Source organism: Mesocricetus auratus, unplaced genomic scaffold, assembly GCF_017639785.1.
Source record: "Mesocricetus auratus isolate SY011 unplaced genomic scaffold, BCM_Maur_2.0 Super-Scaffold_100003, whole genome shotgun sequence".
In the NCBI taxonomy this organism is placed as follows: Eukaryota; Metazoa; Chordata; class Mammalia; order Rodentia; family Cricetidae; genus Mesocricetus; species Mesocricetus auratus.
Genome location: NW_024429188.1, coordinates 65,184,846 through 65,209,072, shown reverse-complemented (window position 1 = coordinate 65,209,072; position 24,227 = coordinate 65,184,846).

Here is a 24,227-nt window from a genome sequence, read left to right as displayed (position 1 = left end):
TGTCAGCTGTTTCAGAGGTTTTCACAGTCCCAGTTTTGCCCACTTTGCTCATCACTCCTCCCTTGCTCTCACTAGGTTCCAGAAGTTCAGTTCAGTGTTTAGGTGTGGGTGTGTGCCTCTGTATCCATCTGTCACTGGATGAAGGCTCTAGGGCAGCATATGAAGTAGTTGTCAAACTCGTTATCAGGGAGGGGCATTTAAGTTGGTGTCATCCATGTATATCTCTGGAAATCTCATTAGTGCTAGAACTTGCCTCATACCTAAAATGACTCCCTCTATTATGATATCTCTCATCCTGCTCTTTTCTATTCTTTCCCAGAATCAACCTTCCTGCCCCACCATGTCTTACTATCAACTATTCTCCTCTCCCTCTCTTTTTCACAGCTCCTTATCCCCTCCCCCCAGTACTCTGAGCTTGTGAAAATACATTTATCGTGCCATCCATTTGGCTTGGAATTTCAAGATTCCCTTGTTTTTTTTTCTGCTAGGTAGTACTCAGTTGTGTAAATGTACCACATTTTCTCTATTCAATCTTCAGTGGAGTAGCATCTAGGTTGCTTCCAGGTTCTGACCATTACAAATAATGCTGCTATGAACACACTGGAACAGATGTCCTTGTTGTATGAATGTGAATCTTTTGGGTATATGCCTAAGAGTGGTATTGCTGGTTCCCGTTTCCTGAGGAAACTTCATACTGATTTCCAAAGTTGCTGTACAAATTGGCACTCTCACCAGCTGTGGAGGAGTATTCCCCTTTCTCCACATCCTCTCCAGCATAAATTGACATTAGTATTTTTGCTTTTAGCCATTCTATCAGGAGTATGATGGTATCTCAGAGTTTTTTTAATTTTCTTTTCCCTGATGTCTAAGGACGTTGAGTACTTTCTTAAGTGTCTGTCAGCCATTTTGGACTCCTCTATTGAAAATTCTCAATTTAGTTCTGTACCCCATTTTTTTTTTTGGTTTTTCGAGACAGGGTTTCTCTGTGGCTTTGGATGCTGTCCTGGAACTCACTTTGTAGACCAGGCTGGCCTCGAACTCACAGAGATCTGCCTGCCTCTGCGTCCCGATGCCATACCACCCTGAACGCGCCCGATCTCATCTGTACCCCATTTTTTAACTGGATTATTTGGTGTTTTGGAGACTAGCTTCTTCAGTTCTTTGTAAATTTTGCAGATCAGCCCTCTGTCACATGTGGGATTGATGAATATCTTTTACCATTCTGTGGGTTGCCGTTTTCTCTTGTTGAATGTGTCCTTTGCCTTACAGAAGCTTCTCAGTTTAAGTAGGTCCTGTTTATTTATTGTCGATCTCAGTGTCTGTGCTACTGGCATTATGTTCAAGATGCAGTTCCCTGTACCAATTCATTCAAGGGTACTTCCCATTTTTTCTTATAAGAGGTTCAGTATTAATTTTCAGCCTTTTCTATCTATCTGACAGTATGCATGCTTTACTGTTGTTGTTGGATGCTTATCTTCAAGTACATTTATCTTGACCTTTGTACAATTCTGTGTACTACTTAATGTACTGAAGTAAATTAATTTTCTGCTTCAATTAGCCAGAATGAATTTGAATACTTGGAATTTCATATTATGTGGACTATATAGATATTTTTCAAAGCCCATTTAATCCAAACCATTCAAAATAATGGATAGCATATTATTATATATTATTATATCACAGTTAAAAGATGTTTCTTTTTATCTTCAGTGAACTCTAGTTGGAAGTGTTTAGTCCTTTCTAAGACAAAATATATGAGTTCTAAATGCTATTTAGCTTAAGCTACTGTTATAAAATGAAATACCATAGATACTTAATGCTTATTATTTATAATAGCAATTTGGAATTGCTGTAATACAGACTAAATCCAATGTAATGCCACCAAGCACTGCATGCTTCATTAATAAGCATAGCCAGTAATTCTTTGGTATTTAAAAAATATACAATTTGAAGGTCAATTCCTAAATATGTAAAAGGGTATCTAATGATTTCCTTCATTAATGCAACTATTCTATATAAGCAATCTATATCTTTATCACACAACCCAAAATTATCAGAAAGTTACTCTTTATTATAGGGTAAATAATAAAATTGTCTAAATTTCATGAATTTGAAAACAGTGAGGTACTAATTCTAACAACTAAATTCTTCGGGAAGTCTAATAATAGAGATTTGTGGTGAAAGTCAATTTTATTTAAAAAATGAATAATTCACGGGCAGAATCATATGCGTGAAAAAGGTAAATAAACACCATTGATAAGGATAATGAGTTCATTGGAAAACCTAATAGAAAAACAAACACAAAGCAGCAAAAACACATTGGAATCCTTGGCTTCATTACTCTGATGCACTTGTAACCTGATAAACTTGATGTGTGTTTTGGGTTTATTATCTCTTTTCTCAGTATGGAAGTAAAAATAATTGATCTGATGACTAACACATTTTCACATACCTACTTATCATGTGGTATTTCAAAATAAAATATATATAAAAAGTACATAATAAATAGGATTCATGTATTTATTGGTCATAATCAATGAATGTTCTGAATATGATAACCCAAAAATGATACAAAGTCTAGCACAATTTTGTGTGTTTATAATTGCAGCATGGCAAGAGTGAGGCAAGAGGATCACAAATTTGAAGCTGGTCTAGATTTGCGTCTGGAACAAACAAACAGCCATCTTGAGTCAGAAAGACACAATTTCAGCATCACATCTGGCTCTTATAATCTTTCCACCTCCTCATCTGCATAGATGTCTGACTCTTGAGAAAAGGGATTTAATGGACACATCACATTTTGGAATGAGTACTCCAAAGTATATCACTCTGTACAATGTCTAGTTGTTGGTCTCTGTGTTAATCACTACGAATTTCAGGAGGAAAATTCACTTATGAAGGTTAGGTGATGCAATAATCTGTGGGTATGAAAAATATGTTTAAAAACCTAGCAAATGAGAAAGTAAACACATCTAGTGCATTTCAGTTTCATATATGTTTGTATATTCATGTACATGATAATGATCTATTATAATAAATCTAGTAGAGAATACTGACTAAAAGAAAAAAACAATGATAAGTGAGAAAATATATTTTGCATCCTTGTAGTATCAAATAATTAATGATATTACTATCAATGAAATTTGTTTTATTGAGTGAAAATCCTGTCTTGAGAAGGGGATAAAATCAAAATATCTACCTGTAGATTATTAATTAATTAATTACAGAGGAAGTATAATGGATCTATTTAGAAAAATATGGCAGATACGTTAGCTGTAATAAAGGAGTTTACCTATAGAATCCATAACTGTTTTGCTATATCTGGAAACAAATATTAAATGCCTATGCAAGTGATTTTAAGACTATTCTCTATAAATAGTTCCGTGTAACCGACATGGATAAAACAGTCAGTTACTCTTCTGTGACCCTTGTATTTAAAAAAATGCTTGTAGTTGTATTTTTTACTTAATTTATTATATTTCGTTGAACACACTGCAGGAAGCCTCAGCTGACATGTGTCAGCTATATAGTCTGTAGTGTCAAAAAGGTTCCAATTATGGTATGTCTAAAGGCTTAATTCTACTTTTATAGTTATGTTGACATTTGAGGAAAACACCATAAAATATAAAGAGCCCTGTTGAGATAAACACATGCTGACTTTGGGAATGTTAAACTGTTGGCAAGGATAACTTCAACTAAATAACCACAGCAGTTGGGCTTAGCATCAAGCATATGTGCATGTTCCTCTTCTATCTCATTCATTGATGACCGCTTTTCAATTGCTAAGCAAGGTTTTGTCTTATTTCTCCTTCAAAATGTAACTTTGTACAAGTTTGTGGGGTAACTACAAATATCTATGCTTGAATATGATAGCTTATTTTCATTATTAGTATTCAGTAGTTTGAAATACAGAGTTCTTCTTATGAAACTAATTAAAAATATTGTTATAATCATTTTGATGTAGCTAGAAACACCATTATTATCTTTAAAAATTAATTGCCCAATTATGATTATGGAGACATCAGATTAGTAAGACAAAGTGTTCTGTCCAGTTTATAAAAACTACTCTAACAAAAAAATCAATCCTATAGGCCATAAGCAAAGATGTAAAAATGGAAAAAAATCAATAAATTATTTTTAAAATGTATGACATATGTATACAGTGTATTTCAAGTGTGCCATTTTTGTAGGTGATAAGAATCACAGTTGTGTAATGATATTGATAGTTTTCTCTCCTATTAGCATAAAAAGAATTTTCTGGCACTATAAAACCTAGCTATAGGGATGAATTTTCCAGATTAGTTGCAACTGTGTTTCTTCATGTCCTATTACTCAAGTATGTGGTGTCTTTAAGAATCGGTTGTTCTATGAAGTTCTGAAGGGTAATGGCAATTATCAAAGTTTAAAAAAATCTAAAATTTGAAACTAGACTACTTGTGAGAGGAGAACATTTTTCTTTAAAGGAATGACTTAAGACACTTAAAATAGTATTTTCCATTTCTGTAACGTTTAGTCTCCCTCCGCCAGCCACATTGGTTTTTCCCAACCAGTAGCCTGGGCTCAGCAGCGTTGTAGTCCCCAAATAACACACAAGACACTGTATTAATTATGAAGCTGTTGGCAGTTTGCTTGGTTTCTTACTGGCTATCTCTGACTTAAGTATTTATCCATAATTGTTAATCTAAATATTTCTCTTACCAGAGAAAGGGTCCAGACTTCTTACTCCTATGACAGCTACATCGTGAATACCTGTGTTTCTTCTTCCCAGAGTCCTTCTCGACTCCTAGTCCCACCTATCTAGCTTCCCTATTGGCCAACAGTGCTTTATTGACATATATACAGGACTTCCCCATCACATTTCCATATATTTTTCTGCAAACTTAATCAAAGTTATTGTTGAAACAGCAGCAAGGATCATGGCTGAGCAAATATTTCTAAATATGCAGTCTTCTGCATGATCATGAGTGATATAGGTGAGTCACAAGTTATAGAAATCTCCACAGTAATTTAATTCTGGATGAACCAATTTATACTCCCACAAGCAATAGAGAGGTATGCCCTTTTGCCACATCTCTAGTATTACTGCCCCTTTTATCTTGATGGTAGCCATTTTCCAGAGATGCAGTAGAATGTAAGTTTGAGGAGAAAAAAAGCCCCAGAAAATTTTACTTTGGAGCTTTGTTTTGTGCTAAAAGACATAAGGAGAAATGGAATAAAAGTAGCAGATTTCTCAAGGTGAGAATCCACCCAGTGGATTGGCAAAAATTTCTGAAGAAATATCATTTCCTAAAGAGCAATAGCAGGTTCCAGTTTAAACAAGCAGCGGATTTGGGAGCATCCATCATATAGTTCTCTCTTTAGATTAATGAAGGATACATAAGTAAGAAGTAGTTCAATCTTCCTTCTCAGTTGTGGAAAGCATTTCTGGCCTTGCATGCTACAGTGGAATCCCTGCATGAACACCCAGAGGAGGCATTATATGAATAATGAAAGTGAAGCCTTGACTGTAGTAGAGACAACAGAATTTTGGAGGTTCCAGAGCTATCTGCCAAAGGAACCTGCCCAAACAGAGAAATGTATTGTAGTCTCTAGATCTGGGAAAGAAGAGCTACCTAAGTCCCTTAACATCCAACACAGATCTACAAGATATGCTTCTTGACATGCTAGACATGTTGTTGCTTTGTTCCAGTATATCCCCATAATGCTCCCTTTCCTCCATCTTCTAATGTATGCTTCATGTCAGTCTAAATTGAAAGTAGAGCATGCTATTTCGAGTTTTATCTTATAGGTGGTTATAATTAAGAGATTTCCACCTATTCTATAATATATAATGATATAATGTACTGCAATTATATGAGATACCTATGTCATTTAAGCATGAATATTATGTGCATAAATATGCAGTTCATGTGCAGGTATACGTGGGATACTTATATCATGCTACACATGACTATGATCTGGCTATTGCTTTCATTGGGAAATTAAACATGAAATATGGAGATATGACTGTGTGTCAAGTTAGCAAGGGGTAGACTTGTGGTGGCTAGTATTGGTTGCCAACTTGATTATATTTGAAATTAATTGAAACTTTAGCAATTGTGTACACCTCTGTGAGATTTTTTTCTTTATTAAATTATGTGAGGTGGGAAGACCCACCCTCCCTAAATCTAGGTCATTGAGGTTGCAAGAGCCACTATACATTTGTGTTACACTTTCTGCTGTCAGCCAACATAAAATGACATAGAAGAAGGAAGCTTTCTGACTGTTTGCCCTCACTTTCTTTGGCAAGTTCAACTATCTTTTTCTTAGCCATTCTTTTGATTGTACTAGAACCTACTCCTTTTAAATCCCAACATCAACTGAAATTTGGTAGCTCTCTAGGACATTACTGGGATTCTACCACCAGACTGAAATTGATGAAATATCCAGGCCAACAGACTGAAAAAGTACGAGATCCCTGATGTTTTCATCAGGAAGCAGCTGTTGTTGGTCTATGGGACCATTTCATTTGCTGCATGTACAGATCTATAGTTCCTAGCAACATCTGGGAAAGATGGTATATTTTTTTACAACGGATATTTTTTCAGATTTGCCAATATTAGGTGGCATTTTTACCAAGACCTTTTGCCTGTGATATACAATATATTCCAAAGATCTGTAATGTCTGTTTTCACGCCAGCACCATGCTATCTCACCTTGTAGTATACGTTAAGATTGTGTGGCAATAACCCCAGCACTGTTCTTTTTGCTGTGAGATATTTTGGCTGTATGACACATTCTGTCTTTTCATATATTTTTTATGGGAGTGAATGCTGAAAGACCAGAGAAGCAAAGTAACCAGCCACAAGATTTCTTACTTCTACTTAATACTCAGACTAAAAATAGGCTGAGCTCCTCCCTCCTCCCTCCTTATATTTCTCTTCTTACCCAGCCATATCACTGCTGGTTTGTCTACACATACATCCAGACTTCTGTGGCAGTCTGATCTTTAGGCAAATTTCTTTTTGTTGTTTTTGCACATTTCTCTGAATTTGGTATCAGAAAAAATGAGAAGATTTTAATAATGATCCTTTATGATCTATTTTATGGAATAGGCTGAGATGTAATGGTGCTTAATTTTGTTGAAGGTGTGATGAAATCACCAGTGAATGCATGAGGATGTGATTTACTTTATTTGGGAAATTGTAAGTTAGTGCTTGTACTAATTTTCCTGTTATCAATCTGCTTAATAGATTTATTTCATTTAGATTTAATTTCCTTAGATTATATGTACTTAAATGTTTGCTCATTACTTTTAGATTTTCTAATATAAGGGAGCATATCTTTTCAAATGATTTTCTGAATTCCATTGGTGTCTAATGTAAAAGCTTCATTTCACCTCTAATTTTATGTTTGTTTTTTTTCTCTTTTCTTTTTGGTTCATAAGACTAAGGTTTTACCGGGTGGTGGTGGAGCATGCCTTTAATCCCAGCACTCGGGAGGCAGAGGCAGGCAGATCTCTGTGAGTTAAAGGCCAGAGTTGACCGACAGCCTCCAAAACAATACAGAGAAACCCTGTCTCATAAAAACCGAAAAAAAAAGACTAAGGTTTTGTCTAATTATTTTTTCAAGGAAACAGCTCTTTGTTTCACTGATTCTTCACACTATTTGTTATTTCATCTTCATTAAATTCTGCAATTTAAATTTTTTTGATGTAATTAATTTGAGTTTGGTTTTTTTCTGAAGACTTTAAAGTGTTATTAAGTTGATTATTTGAGATAACTTTAATTTCATAATACAGACATTTAGAGCTATGAAATATCTTCTCAGAATTGATTTCAATTTGTCCCGTAGGTTTTCGTATGCTGTCTTAATTTTCAGTTTATTCTAAGGTTGTTTTCATCTCTTTTGTTGATTTCCTTAATGATATATTTTTGTCAGTAGTGTGTTGTATAATCTCCATGAGATTGTGTAAGCTTTAACATATCTCTGGTGTTAATTTTAAATTTACTATTTTTTTTTGGTTATTACAAGACAGAGTTTCTCTGTATTGTTTTGGAGGCTGTCCTGGAATAATTTACTCTATTATTATCAGATAGAATACAAGGAATTGTTTTTAAGTTCTTAAATTAACACTTATGTTATATTATGAAGTTCCTTTAGTTGTTGAGAAAAACTGTTTTCTTTAGTATTTAAATGGAATATTCTGCGGATATATTTTAAATCTATTTGATATATTCTACCATTTACTTCAAGTGTTACTCTATTTTTTGTTAAGATGAAAATTCAATTGGTGACTAGATTAATGATGCCTCCTACTGTTATTGTGCCAGGATTAATCTGTAGTTTTATATCTAATAGTACTTGTTTAAAGAAATTGGGGCCGGGCGTTGGTGGTGCATGCCTTTAATCCCAGCACTCGGGAGGCAGAGGCAGGCGGATCTCTGTGAGTTCGAGACCAGCCTGGACTACCAAGCAAGTTCCAGGACAGCCTCCAAAGCCACAGAGAAACCCTGTCTCGAAAAACCAAAAAAAAAAAAAAAAAAAAAGAAATTGGGTGTGCCTTTGTCCAGAGGATATTTGCTTCGAATCAAAATGGTTTCATGTTGGATTGTTCCCTTATTCTGATGATGTGACATTCTTTAACTTTTCTCATTTGTTTTTGTTTGAAATATATTTCATTTGATTTTTGAATAGTTATATCTTCTGTTTTCTGTGTGAAATTGCTTAGAATATGTTTTCTAAACTTGAATACTAAGGTAGTTTATGTTTCTCATGGAGAAGTACATTTACTGCTGTCAACAAATAGTTCAGGGTTTTTTTGTTCAGTTTACTGGTCTATTCAATTTTGTTGGGAAATTGAGATGGGACCATTAATATAGAGCATGTGGCGGTTTCAAAGAAAATGGTCTCCAAAGGTCATGGCACTAATTATGAGGTGTGGCCTTGTTGGAGTATGTATGGTCTTGTTGGAGGAAGTTTGTCACTATGAAGGCAGGGTTTGAGGTTTCACATGTGGTCAGGATAACCAGTAAAGTCTCATTGTACTTATTCTACTTTCTTTTTGTCTTCATGTCAACATGTATCTGCTCCTTCTTAAGAACCATTCCTGCATGTATGCCACTATGTCCTCCATCATGATGATGATGGACCAAACCTCAGAAACTATAAGCAAGTCTCAATTAATTTTTTTCTTTATGTAAAGTGCCATGGTCATGGGGTCTCTTCCCAGAAATAGAAACCTAAAATAAGACAGTGAGCTAAAATTTAAGCTATGCTTTGATTCCTGGCCTTTTGTTAATTTTTAGATTATTCTTACACTTCTTCCTCACTTGCTTAACTATTTTTCTGGCACAGTTTATTCTTTAGTATGGCCTTGTAGATGTAATGTTTTAAGTGGACATGTTACTTTCATGTTTCCTCTGTAGAGTGAACTGACTTACTGGTCATAAATATCTTTAGACTATTTTTATCATTGAAAGTTTTATTATTCATTTAACTATGATGGACACATTTCTTGACACATTAGCCTCATTAGACAGCTTTTATCTTTCAGAAATTTATATATAGCATTCTAAATCCTCTTTGATATTAACATTTCAGTTTTATAATCTGGTCGGTATACCTTTATATGTAATATGGTGCTTCTCTCTCCCCACTTTCAATATGCATACTTTTATTGTTCTGTATATTCCATGTTTTAATTATAATATGATGAAGGGAAATATTTTCTGGTTTTATATTTTTGTTCACATAATTTCTTTCTTTTCATGGATTAATATCTCCTAATTTTGGGAAAGGTTCTGCTATGCTTCATACCAAACTTTTTCTATGCCTTTAAAATGAAATCCCTCTCCTTCTCCTAGACCTGTAATTCATAGATTTGGTCTTTTCAATGTGTTTCATATATTTTGAGTTTTCATTAATATTTTCTTATTATTTTTCCATCATTATTTTTGTTGAATTGTTTTTGGTTTTATACCTTTTCTTAAGGTCACATATTCTCTCCCTTCTATCATGCACTCTAATACTAAAACTTTCCACCTGGTTTTTTACATGGTTCATCCCTATGTTTTATATTTTTAGCATTTCTCAATTTTTGTTTCATTATTTATCTCTGTTGACTTCTTCCTTCATATCATCTATCAATTTCCTTATTTCATTTGTCTATTTGCTCATATATTTTAATATGATTATTATTGTAAATTATCCGTCATGGTGTCATGAATAGTACACTTACTAGGCCACATTACTGTAGGATTTAATGATATTTGAGGGGTTATATGGTCATTGTGTGTTTTGTTTTTTATTTAATATTTTACTTATTTGGTATTTGCCAATTTTATATGAGTTTGTTTCTTGGGTTAATTACATTTTTGTCAGCTAAATGCTTTTAGTTGAAATGTTTTCAGTGTTCAAGTACTATTTTTATTTACTGGAGTTCAGTTTATATTTCAGAAAACAGTTCATCAATCCAGAAGCTCAGAGTGACTGAAGTAAGTTGTATACTATTTCCTGAGTGCAATTAACCAGAAAAGCAATCATAGGTCGTTGGTATTACTGTTACACAAAATAAATACTACTAAGTTAATAACAGTAGTTATTTGAGTTAAATACTTGACTTTTTGGTCAATGAACAAACAATAAGTTTAGAAATTAGAAAGAAGCAGAGTTGGTAAGAATGATTATATATTAGATCCATTATCAAAAGACTACTATCAAGGTGGGTAAAGTAGCTGGGAGACTGAAAGTTGAGCCACGGTTGGAATCCACACATTTCAGAGAATGTTAAATCTTTGGAAAGTAACAATTAAGAAATAAAAGCAGAAGGGTATAAGAGCAAAAAGAAATGTTATGGGTATTAGGGATGAATTCATTAGATAGATGTACAGGAGTGTATAGTAATGAATTGGGTTTAGCTCTAAAATCTAATTCTGCAACAAAGAGAAGTAGAAACACAAGGAAACATTTATGCAAGTGAGGAAATTAAATAGAAGAAAATAAAAATAATATTTATTGAGGGAAGTATAGGTGCAACTACACTGAGTTGCAAAGTGAAATTCTCTTCTCTCTCTTGCTTAAACAGGTACTACTTCATGCTGTGTGTTAGAGGACTAAATGGGAGCTGTTTGTCTTTTCAGCCTCAGTATTTATGGCATGTGATGAGAACATAAATAATTTCCTGAAGCTTCCCTGGTATGCCTGTATTCCATTATGGTCTCATCTTCTCCTTCAGGCCCGATACTGGATCAAAACTTCCCTTGAAATTTCTAATGTTCCGTATCCTGGGCAGCATTCTTCCCAAATAGTACCACTAACTTGATACTAAGCATTCACATATATGAGCCAGTAGAGACCATTCTCATTCAAACAAGCACAGTGGCTTACATGTGGTTTGCATCAATATTTCATTGAAAAATTTAACCAATTTTAATTCATGCCCAAAATATATACCTGCTGTCATGTATGAGTACAGAACTATTACTATGCTATGTCAGGGAGTTGATATGCTTTAGATGAGAGGAAAACTATTTCCTGCCCTTAATCCTTAGATGCTATTGATCCTTGTAACAACATATAGTTTAACAAGAAAAATATATTAACATGTGTATTCTACATAATCTGTAGGGGTGGCTTAGATCTATCTATACAATATTATAATTATAATCTAAATAACATTTAACAATAACTAATTTTTGGATGAATAGAAAGATAAATTTCGTTTCTTATCAGACAAAATGATGATCAAATAATCTGTAGAAGAAAGCTAGCTAATAAAGTTTTTTAATAAAATTTTTCTTGTATATGTCTACCATTACAATTGTCTAAATTTATCTTCAGTGATCTATTCTATCCTTCAGGGTAAAGAGGACACATATGTTTTATTTAACTTAAGAAAAGTGTTTAAATTAAGAAGATGGAGATACGAAATGTACTTGAATCTATTTAAATTGTCTTTAGCTTAGAATAATCTTTATGACACATTGGCATATTTCATATAGATATGTTATGACTTCCTAGAGAACTTTCATTGACACTAGGTTTTGGATAGGATATTCAAGTATAGAAATTCTCAATGCTTGTTTAATATCATTAGTCAGGACTAAATTCTAGTAGTTTCAATTAAGATCATGTTAAATTTTATTTTTTCTGTTATTGAAATTAGATTGTTTTCAATTAATATATTCTGATTACTATTTCCCCTCATAGCTTCTTTGTCCAGTAGGTCCTACTTCCACTTACATCGAGATTCCTACCCTTTCTGTAACTCCTTAAGAAAGATTCAGACAGCTAAATAATAATAATAAAACAGAGACTATAGCAACATGCACAGGGCCTATGTGCGTCTACCAGTTAGACTCCAAGTGCTCACAAGAAAAGTGGACACATGCCCTCATTCATAACCCAATAGCTATCCAGTTTATTACCATTTATAAATGTACAATTAGTTTCTTCGAAAGTAGTCTCTCAGTGAAAACAGAAAATTATTAAGGATAGGATCCATGCCCAGCAGTAGATGGCCAACACAAATAAAGGTCACTTTTCACTGCAAAATAAGAAAAGTTTTCAGGGTTATTCAAATAAAAGTAGCTTACTCTTTATTTATTATGCACTGAAACTTTTAAAACAAGTGTTAAATATATCTGTGGGATTCAGAATAGGAATACAAATATTTCAGAATAGTAATTACAACAATAATTAATAAAAGCTCAAATATCTGTTACAATAGTTAAGGAAAAAGTGTCAATTAAATCACTATATTTTTTCAATTAACAGGAGCCTGTATCTTTGTGCAAAGAAGTATGTTACATAATAGTATGACAAGATTCCAACTGAAATAAGTGTGATTATTATGTGAAAAAAATGCCACAGAAGAAAAGCACATGATGATGCCTTAATATTTTTAGCCTGTTAAATGATAGGTCTACCAGTTTCTTCCTATTGCTGGAATAAAATTCCCTAAGCAAAACAGGTGAGGGAAGAAAGCTTTCATTTGCCTTACAATTAGCTGTTATAATTCATCATTTCAGAGATGTTGCAGAGGTAGCTGGTCATACATCTGAAGTTCAAATGAATAGAGTTTGAATGTTCTTGCTGCTTAGCTACTTTTCTACTCATATAGAGTCCAGGGTCCAACTAACAAATTGGTGAAACCCATATTCAGGGTGGTTCTTCCCATCTCCACAATTAACCGAGATAATTCCCCACAGACATGGTCACAGGACAATCTTACCCAGGAAATTAAGATTGCATTCTCATGTGATTCTGTATTGTGTCAAGTTGATAATTAAAATTAACCAGCACAATGGGCAAAGGATAGAGAAACAGACTAAATTACAAAGAAATCTAAATAGTGAAATAAGGATGCTCTATGTGGTTCTATGAACAAACATTACACTCAAGAGGCTGATATATTTGAGTACTTGTCCCCCTGCTACCTTAACTGGTCAAATATTTGGGAAGGATTAGGTGGAATGCCCTTGTGTTAAAAGGAATATAACTACAGGTGGAAGGTTAGGTTTAAAAAGAAAACACCATTCCCAGCTAACTAGCTCTCTCTGCCTTGTCATTCTTGCCCCAATATGCAATCTCTGAGTTACCACTCTAGAATCATTCCTCCCTGCTGGCTGTGAATGTCACCACCATGGGATTCATGGACTCATGCCCACTGAAAATCTAAGTAAGTCTCCAATGAACTTTTTCCTTATAAGTTGCCTTTGTCATGGTGTCTTACCATGAAAATAGAAAAGTAACTAAAAAATCTAATATACCACTTCTGTATTGTGTGAGATAATGATTTCTACAGTACAATGAGTTTTGTGGATGAATAACTTGAATTGCATTACAAATTTCAATGACTTTTCAAAATGAATTCTTAGGTCTTTAACGGGCTAATATGCACTTAAGAGCATCCAGACTACATAGTTGAGTTCCCCAATACTTGTAAAATTTTTACTACCTATTATTTATTCATGTGCATGTGACACATAAGTGTTATATATATTTAATATGTATAGCAAAGCAAATTGATTAACACAATTGAGCTGATTTCCATTACTTGATGTAGTTATGATATTTTTAATGAATTAAAAATTTGCTCACTTTTCTTACATAATATATTAGTATCAATTATAACAACCATAATGTGCATTAGTTCCCTAGAACTTATTATTTTTTAATATTGTTAGTTATTAATTTTATGAAAGGGAAAATACCCATAATTTATTATCCAATGTCAAGTGGTCATCCCTGAAACCACATACAACCAAGTAACATTATTTGAACTGAGCATGTTGTATGTATGTGTCTGTGTCTGTGTGTGTGTGTGTGCACGTGCATGTGTTCTGTATATAGACATATAAATTTATAACATATACATTCAATATAATGGAACATATTCTTAAAATTGAATGCTATGCCTTTTTTATATCATTTTTTATTTTAATTTTAAATAGCTTGTTTTACATGTCAATCCCAGTTCCCTCTCCCTCCCCTCCTCCCGCACTCCGCTTCCCCCCCCCACCCTCCCACCCTATTGCCAAATCCTTCCACATAGGGGATATCTAGAGTCTGTCATTTTACTCTGGGTAGGGTCCAGGCACTCCCCTAAGAGTCCAGGCTGAGAGAGCATCCCTTTTTGTGCTATAGGCACACGAACTGTTTGTATACCAGGGATAAACACTGATCCACAGCTCAGGGCCCCATAGGTTGTCCAGGCCTTCTCGCTGACACTCACATTTGGGGGGGTACAGATCAGTCCCATGCTGGCCTCCCCACTGTCGGTCTGGGGTCCAAGAGCCCTCCCATGTTCAGATCAGCTGTCTCAGCTGGTTTTGCCAGCCCATTCTTTGCCAATTTGCTCATCACTCCTCTCTCTCTGTCACTGGGTTCCTTGGGTTCAGTTCAGTGATTAATTGTGTGTTTACCTCTGCTTCCATCAGTCACAGGATGAAGGCTCCCGGATGGTTATAGACATCAAGTTCATTATCAGGAATGGGCATTTGAGGTGGTCTCTCCACTATTGCTTAGCTTGCCAATTGGTGTTATCCCTTTAGATCACTCGAGGTCACTCTGGTGCCTGATCTGTATTCCATCCTATGATTCCTTCTTCCCCCTATTCTACCCCCACCCACTCAACTTCCTGTTCCCCCATGACCAACTCTCTTCCTCTTCACCCCCTCTCTTCTTCCCAGGTTCCACTCCCCCCCCCACTCCTCGCCGTGTTCCCCATCCATTCAGAGGATCTTGTCTCAATCCTCTTCTCTTGGGTACTATGCATATATGCATATCTTTTAGGTTCTTTCCTGTTTCCCAGACTCTCTATCAGTGGAAGTGCAGACTGGCACTATCCTTATCCATGTCTAAAATACATATATGAGTGAGTACATACCACGTTTGTCTTTTTGCGACTGGGTTACCTCACTCAGGATGGTTTCTTCCAGTGCTATCCATTTACCTGCAAATTTCAAGATTCCATTGTTTTTTTCTGCTGAGTAATACTCCATTGTGTAAATGCACCACATTTTCTCTATCCACTCTTCAGTTGAGGGGCATCTAGGTTGCTTCCAGGTTCTGGCTATTACAAATAATGCTGCTATGAACATAGTGGAGCAGATGCCCTTGTTGTATGAACTTGCCTCATTTGGATATATGCCTAAGAGTGGAATTGCTGGGTCTAGTGGTAGATTAAATCCCATTTTCCTGAGGAATCTCCATACTGATTTCCAAAGAGGCTGTATGAGTTCGCACTCCCACCAGCAGTGGAGGAGTGCTCCTCTCTCTCCACATCCTCTCCAGCATAAATTGTCTTCGGTGGTTTTGATTCTAGCCATTCTGACAGGAGTAAGAAGCTATCTCAGACTTGTTTTGATTTGCATTTCCCTGATGGCTAAGGATGTTGAGCACTTTCTTAAGTGTCTCTTGGCCATTTTAGCCTCCTCTATTGAGAATTCTCTATTTAGCTCTGTACCCCACCTTTTAATTGGATCCTTTGGTGTTTTGAAGACGTGCTTCTTGAGTTCTTTGTAACTTTTGGAGATAAGCCCTTCTGTCAGATGTGGGGTTAGTGAATATTTTCCCATTCTGTGGCCTGCCTTTTTGTCTTTTTGACTGTGTCCTTTGCCTTACAGAAGCTTTCTAGTTTCAGAAGGTCCCATTTGTTAATTGTCGATCTCAGTGCCTGTGCAACTGGTGTTATGTTTAGGAAGTGGTCTCCTGTACCAACTCTTTAAGAGTATCTCCCACTTTCTCTTCTAAAAGTTTCAGTGTGGCTGGATTTATGTTGAGATCTTTGATCCATTTGGACTTAAGTTTTGTACAAGGCGATAAACATGGATCTATCTGCAGTCTTCTGCATACCAGTACCCAGTTATGTCAGCACCATTTGTTGAAGATGCTTTCTTTTTTCCATTGTACAGTTTTATGGTATGCCTTTTTAATGAAACATCTGAGCTGTAACAAAATGTATCTTGGATTGCACAGAACACTAAAATCACATATTGTATTAATATATAACCAGAAGACCAAGAAAATATGTTCTTCATTTCAAGATAAATAACAATGAAAATATCAATAAACAGTACCAACTAAAACCAGATACATGAATACAAACATATCTGAAAGTGAAGGCAAGAGTGCACCTATTTTCTCCTCTTTCTTTCCCCATATATAAACTAAAGGATGATTTTTTTCAATCCATGAAACAACAAAAATATAATAAAGATAAATTAACAATAAAAAACTAAGCCAACTTGAGAAAATTGAATCCAAATATACAGGCAAGGAAAGCCTAGAACCAATCAAGTTAAAGTTGCAAAACGGTCAAAGATTTAAAAATTGGCAACAACAAATGCTTCTGGAAAATAAATTGAAAAATGAAGGTAATTGGAAATTTTTCTTAAGAAAACACACTCTGAAATCAAATTTTCTATTTCACCAATGAAAATAGGCTTAATTTTGGGAGGATTTTAAAATGTCTTCATAATTGGAGAACACTGAGATAACTGAGTAGTTATCACATTGGAAATAAAAAGAATGGTTGTATGAGACTAGCAGAGAATGAACCAGCAACCAGTGGTTCTGCATGAGACTCACCTAGGCACTCTGCATATATGTTACAGTTGGGGATCTTTGGCTTCTTGCAGAACTCCTAAGAATGTGAATAGTGATTGTTTCTGGCTCTTCTGTTGGCTTATGGAACTCTATTCCTCATACTAGCTCATTTTGCCAGTATGGAGGTGCTTAGTCTTTCTGCACCTTGATATGCCATGTTTTGCTGATACTCATAGAAGTCCTGCCCTTTCCCATATAGAAATGGAGGAGGAGAAGAGTATTGAGAAGATAAGAGATTAGGGTAGGAGGTAGGAGCTGGCAGGAGAGGAGGGAGGGGTAACAGTGACCAGAATTAATTTTCAGAGCATGTAGAACTTGGGAAAGATGATAGATACTTACTAAGTATCTTATCTAGGTCTACCACTGCAACATCCATCCCAGTGATGGGAGCCAATGCACCCCAGGGTCCTATTCTCCTGCTCCACCCAAGGGACTGGGTAAACCAGGGCCCAATTCCAGGAGGCCTGCCTGTGCTTGGAGTCTGCCACTGTGGCTTCTATCCCAGTGGCAGGAGCCAACTCACCCCAGAATCCCAGTCTCCTTCTCTACCCACAGGACTAGGATAAAAAGCACCACAGCATCCTAGTCCATTTCTCCACCCACTAGATGAGGAAGTGGAGAGCTACCAGAGCATTGGACTTGTCTATAGCCACCAAAAGGGAACCCTGGTCCCACACTCACCAGGAGAGGAAGAGGCACCTTCTGGGACCCACTGGACAGATGGTAAGGAGACAATATAAAAGCACACTGAGAAAGAAACAAATATGACACTGCCAGAGTCCAGAGACCCAAACCAACAAGACCTGAACATCCCAACACAAATGAAGCAGAAGAGAATGACATTAAAAATAACTTCATGAAAATGATAGAGGCCCTCAAAGAGGATATGAGAAAATCCTACAAAGAGATGGAAGAAAAAACAATCCAAAAAAATGCAAAAAATGGAAGAAATGACAAAGCAAAAATTGCAAGAAACAATTCAAACAGTGCAAGGCCTGAAATCTGAAATAAAAACAATAAAAAACATAGTCTGAAGGAAAGCTGAAAATAGAAAAGTTGGGAAAATGGTCAGGTACTACAGATGCAAGCATAACCAACAGAATACAAGAGATGGAAGAGATTATCTCAGGTGCTGAAGATACATTAGGAGCACTAGATTCATTGACCAAAGAAAATTTTAAGTCCAAAAAATCCCTAACACAAAATATGGGATACTGCGAAAAGACCAAACTTAAGAATAATAGGTATAAAAGAGGGTGAAGAAACCCCCCAATATTCTACCAGTATTAAGAGACCAAGGATGCCAGCCCGGACTACTATACCCAACAAAGCTTTCAATCACTATAGATGGAGAAAGCAATATATTTCATGACAAAACCAGATGTAAACAATATATATCCACTAACCCAGCCCTACAGAAAATTCTGGAAGGAAAACTCCAACCCAAGGACGTTAACTACAACAAGAAAAACATAGGCAATGATAATCCCAATTTACCAACACGCAAAAGAAAAAGTGGTGGAAATCCACATACAATTCCACAAACAACAAGCATTCCAAAACAAACAAGAATGAGTTATTAATGGTCATTAGTATCCCTCACTATTAATGGTCTTAGCTTGCCCCCCCCAAAAAAATAGGCTAACAGAATGGATTTGAAGACAGTACCCATTCTTCTGCTGCATACAAGAAACACAACTCAGCTTCATAGACAGACGTTAGACAAAGTTAAGGATTGAGAAAAGATTTTCCAATGAAATGGACCCAAGAAACAAGTGGGGGCAGCAATCCTAATATCTAACAAATTAGACTTTGAACTAAAATCAATTAAAAGACATGAAGAGGTAGCTTCATACTTATCACAGGAGAAATCCACCAAGATGAAATCTCAATTCAGAACATCTATGCTAAAAATACAAGGGAATCAACTTTCGTAAAAAAACATTACAAAAATTCAAATCACATATAAAACCTCACACACATATAGTGGGAGACTTCAACACCCCACTGTCACCACTATGCAGGACTACCAGACAGAAACTTAACAAGGAAACAAAGGAACTAATAGAAGTTATGACCGAATTGGGATTAACAGACACCTATAGAACATTCCATCCAAACACAAAAGAAGATACGCTCTTTTCAGTGCCACACGGAACCTTCTCAAAAATCGTCCACATACTTGGCAACCTAGCAATCTTCAACAGGTAAAAAAAATTGGAATAACTCCATGTATCTTATCAGACCACCATTCTATAAAGTTAGAATTCAACAACAACACAAATCGCAGAAATCCTGCAAAGTCATGGAAACTGAATAATGCGCAATTGCACCACACATGGGTCAAAGAAGAAATAAAAAAAGAAATTAAAGTCTTCCTAGAATTCAATGAGAATGAAGACACAACATAGCAAACTTATGAGATACTTTGAAAGCAGTGCTAAGAGGAAATTTTATAGAAATAAGTGCCCACATGAAGAAAGTGGAGAATAGTCACACTAGAGAATTAACAGCACAACTGAAAGCTCTGGAACAAGAGGAAGCAAACTAACCCCAGAGGAGCAGACACCAGGAAATAATTAAATTGAAGGCTGAAATCAATAAAGTAGAAACTAGGAAAACAGTACAAAGAATCAATATAACAAAGAGTTGGTTCTTTGAGAAAATAAACAAGATAGACAAACCTTTATCCAAACTTACCAAGCAGCAGAGTGTGAAAATGCAAATTAACAGAATCAGAAATGAAACATAACAATGGACAGAGAAGAAATGCAGAGAATGATTAGGTCATATTTTGAAAAACTATATTCCATAAAATTTGAAAACTTAAAGGAAATGAACAATTTTCTGAATAGATATCACTTACCAAAATTAAATAAAGAACAGATAAGCAATTTAAATCGACCTGTAACACATAAGGAAATAGAAATGGTCTTCAAAAGTCTCCCAAGAAAAAAATTCTGAGGGCCAGATGGCCTCAGAGCAAAATTTTACCAGAAATTCAAAGAACAGCTTACACTAATTCTCCTCAAAGTATTCCATGCAATACAAGTAAAAGGGTCTTGGCCAAACACTTTCTACAAGGCTTCGATAACATTGATACCCAAGCCACAAAAAGACACAACTAAGAAAGAGAACTTCATACCAATACGCCTCATGAACATTGTTGCAAAAATACTCAATAAAATACTGTCAAATCGGATCCAAGCACACATCAAAACAATCATACACCATGATCAAGTAGGTTTCATCCCAGGGATGCAGGGATGGTTCAACATATGAGAATCCATCAATGTAATCCACCCTGTAAACAGCTGAGAAACAAAATCACATGGTCATCTCACTAGATGCTGAGAAAGCCTATGACAAAATCCAGCACCCTTTCATGATAAATGTCTTGGAGAGACCTGGGATAACAGGAACATACTGAAACATAATAAAAGTTATATACAGCAAACCAACAGCCAACATCAAACTGAATGGAGAAAACTCAAGGCAATCCCTCTAAAATCAGGAACAAGAAAAGGCTGTCCCCTTTCCCCATACCTCTTCAATATTGTTCTCAAATTTCTAGCCAGAGCAATAAGACAACAAAAGGAGATCAAGGTAATACAAATTGGAAAGGAAAGGATCAAACTTTCACTGTTTGCAGCAGATGTGATAATTTATATAAGTGACCTAAAAACTCTAATAGGGAACTCCTACACCTGATAAATAAACTTCAGAGAAGTTACAGGATACAAGAGCAACTCAAGAAATTCAGTAGCCCTGCTGTATACAGACAATAAAAGGACTGAGAAACAAATCAGAGAAACATTACCCTTTACAATTGCCACAAATAACATAAAATACTTGGGGTAATGCTAACCAAACAAGTGAAATTCTTGTATCACAAGAACTTTGAGTCTTTAATGAAAGAAATGAGGATGACACCAGAAAATTGAAAGATCTACCATGCTCTTGGATAGGTAGGATCAATATAGTGAAAATGGCAATCGTGCCAAAAGCAATCTATAGACTCATTGCAGTCCCCATCAAAATCCCAGTACAATTATTCACAGATCTTGAAAAACAATTCTCAACTTTATATGGAAAAACACCCAGGATAGCCAAGACAACCCTGCTCATCAAAGCAACATCTGGAGGCATCACCATCCATGACTTCAAGCTCTATTTTAGAGCTATAGTTCTGAAAACAGCTTGATATTGGTATAAAATTAGACAGGTAGACCAATGGAATTGAATCGAACACCCTGCGATTAACCCACACATCTAAGAACACCTGATTTTTGACAAAGAAGCTAAAATTATACGATGGAAGAAAGATAGCATCTTTAAGAAATGGTTTTGGCATAACTGGATGCTGGCATGTAGAAGAATGCAGATAGATCCATGTCTATTATCATACACAAAAAAGTCCAAATGTATCAAAAACCACAACATAAATCCAGCCACAGTGAACCTCTTAGAAGAGAAAATGGGAGGTACCCTTGAACGATTAGGTACAGGTGACTGCTTCCTGAACATAGTAAGAGTACCACAATCAGTGAAATTGACAATTAATAAATGGGACGTCCTGAAACTGAGAAGCCTATGTAAGGCAAAGGACACAGTAAACAAGACAAAAAGTCAGCCCCCAGAATGGGAAAAGATATTCACTAACCCAGTATCTGATAGAGGGCTGATCTCCAAAATTTAAAAAGAACACAAGAAGCAAGTCTCCAAAACACCATAGGATCCAATTAAAATGTGGGGGAGTGAGCTAAATAGATAATTCTCAACAGAGGAGTCAAAATGGCTGAGATACACTTAAGAAATTGTTCAACATCCTTAGCCATTAGGGAAATGCATGATGCAGACAAAAGTCGACCGAATCTAGATTAGGATCCATTGTTACATTGCAGGAAAGAACTCTGTGTAAGATGAAGTGAATAGAACTCCAGCTGTTTTAAATTATGGAACATGACCATTGCAGAAAACAAGGATAATATAGTTTTGTAATACGTAGGCTCTAATATTGTCATAGAATAAATAAAGCAATAATTAAATTTTAAAACGAAATGCAATAATAAGCACTTTTGTAATTATTGATAACGCTGCATATTGGCATTATGTGTGCACGGAGGCAAAGATAATGCTCACTTAATAGTGGAAAATCATAGAAAATTTTTAAAAATTAAAAGAAGAAATGGAGTCAGTGAATAAAGGCACATTTGCTTTATGGACCTGGCAACATGAATTTGAATCATTGAACCTATATAAAGAGGAATACAGAGAACAGACTGCACAATATTGTCTTCCAGTCTTCAGATAGCACATATACTATTATGGCATTTTTATTTACAAATACCCCACACGAATACATTTTAAAACATAAATGAAAACTTAGAGTTTAGGATATGAAGAAAGTTCTGTTGATAAAGTGCTCATCACAGAAGTATGAGTACTTGATTATTATCTCTTGAATCTCTTTAAAATTTTGTATAATGGAATGTTGTTTTAATTCCAGAGCTGAGAAGGCATAGGCAAGCAGATCCCTGGAGTTTGGTATTCAACCAATATAACATTAGCCACTTAGCTATTTCCAGGATAACGAAAAACTCTGTCTCAAAAAAGAATGACGAAACTTCCTAGGGTGTTGGCATGTGTGTAAGGATTCTGGAAATTACAAAGAAAATAAATACATGAAAGAAACCTTAAAATAAATACTACTGCATTTTAAACATATATCAAATACAGTTTTAAGGAAGTCTGACTCACCAAATTAAAATAAGTATATTGAGAAGCAATGCAAATATTTAAGAAATTGTTTAAAGTTTTCTTTTAACTAACCATATATTTTATTCCATTTCAATATGTAAAGTTCAGACGACTTAAAAAGAAAAGTCAATATCTAATACTTATAAATTTTCTATGTACAAACATAAAGGAAATGAAAATTTTAATAGTTTCTTTCACTTTTGTAGTTACATCTGCACTGTAAATAAGAACAACCTTACACTAGAGATTACAATAATAAAATGTAAACAGATTAAGAAAAAGAATGTTGCTTTATTTCGTACTTATGTAATATTACCTGCACCTGCTAATCATCATCACTGGTTGTAAAATAAAACATTAATGTAAAGAAACGATATATATATATACCCAAACTACAAAATTGTACTCAGCATGTTGTAGTCACGTATTTGTGCATATAGGTATGTTTGTATCTAAATATGTATAATGTACGTATATGTATGTGCATATTCATACTTACTCATGTGCTACAGTACTATTAAAAATATTCTATAAACTTGGCAATGTGTGAGTGTTGGACCTATCCATGTATAGAACTGGTTAAAGGGACGGCAACCTGAAAGGCTAGAGAGAGAAAGAGAGGGGAGAAATTGATGTAATTCTACTTCAATTAAAATATATAAAAAGTAAATAAAAGTTGAGGGGATGGGAGATGGCTTGAAGACTAAGAAAACTTCTTCTTTCAGAGAACCCAGGTTTTTTTCCAGGTATCACATGGTCTATAATAATGACAGTTTTAGGTTATCCATTATCTTCTTCTGGATTTCAAGGGTATCTCTTACTATCTGTACACATGCACACATGCTGATATGACACTCATACATAAAAATAAAAATAAAATAATTTCCAAAATCCAATTTATTTCCTTAAATGGTTTAAATTTTCAGAGGTTTATTGTTATTTTGTTATGGACAACCACAAAATTAACAGTAAAGACATTAATCAAAGAAATCTTGGGTTTCAGCAAATTGAACTCATTAAAATGAAGGATTTTTAAAAAGATTTTCTGGATGCAGAGCTTCAAGGACTCATTAAACTCTTTTTACTTATTATTCCAACAGATATTTTGTGACTGATGTCAAAGTTAAGAACTAGTAAACATGGAAACGTGTTATAACCCTGTCATAGTCAGAAACAGCATGAGTCTTTGTCAAGGAACCTATAATTTTTTTCCTCCTTTTTTGTCTAAATCACATTTCATATTTTACCACTGGCCAAATTTTGTCCTACAGACATTGTTATTCACTTATACCTCTTTGAGACCAAGGATTAAGTATAGTTGTGAGTTCTACATTTGTCAGTAGAATGGCATTCCTTTCCTAGGACCCAATCTTGCA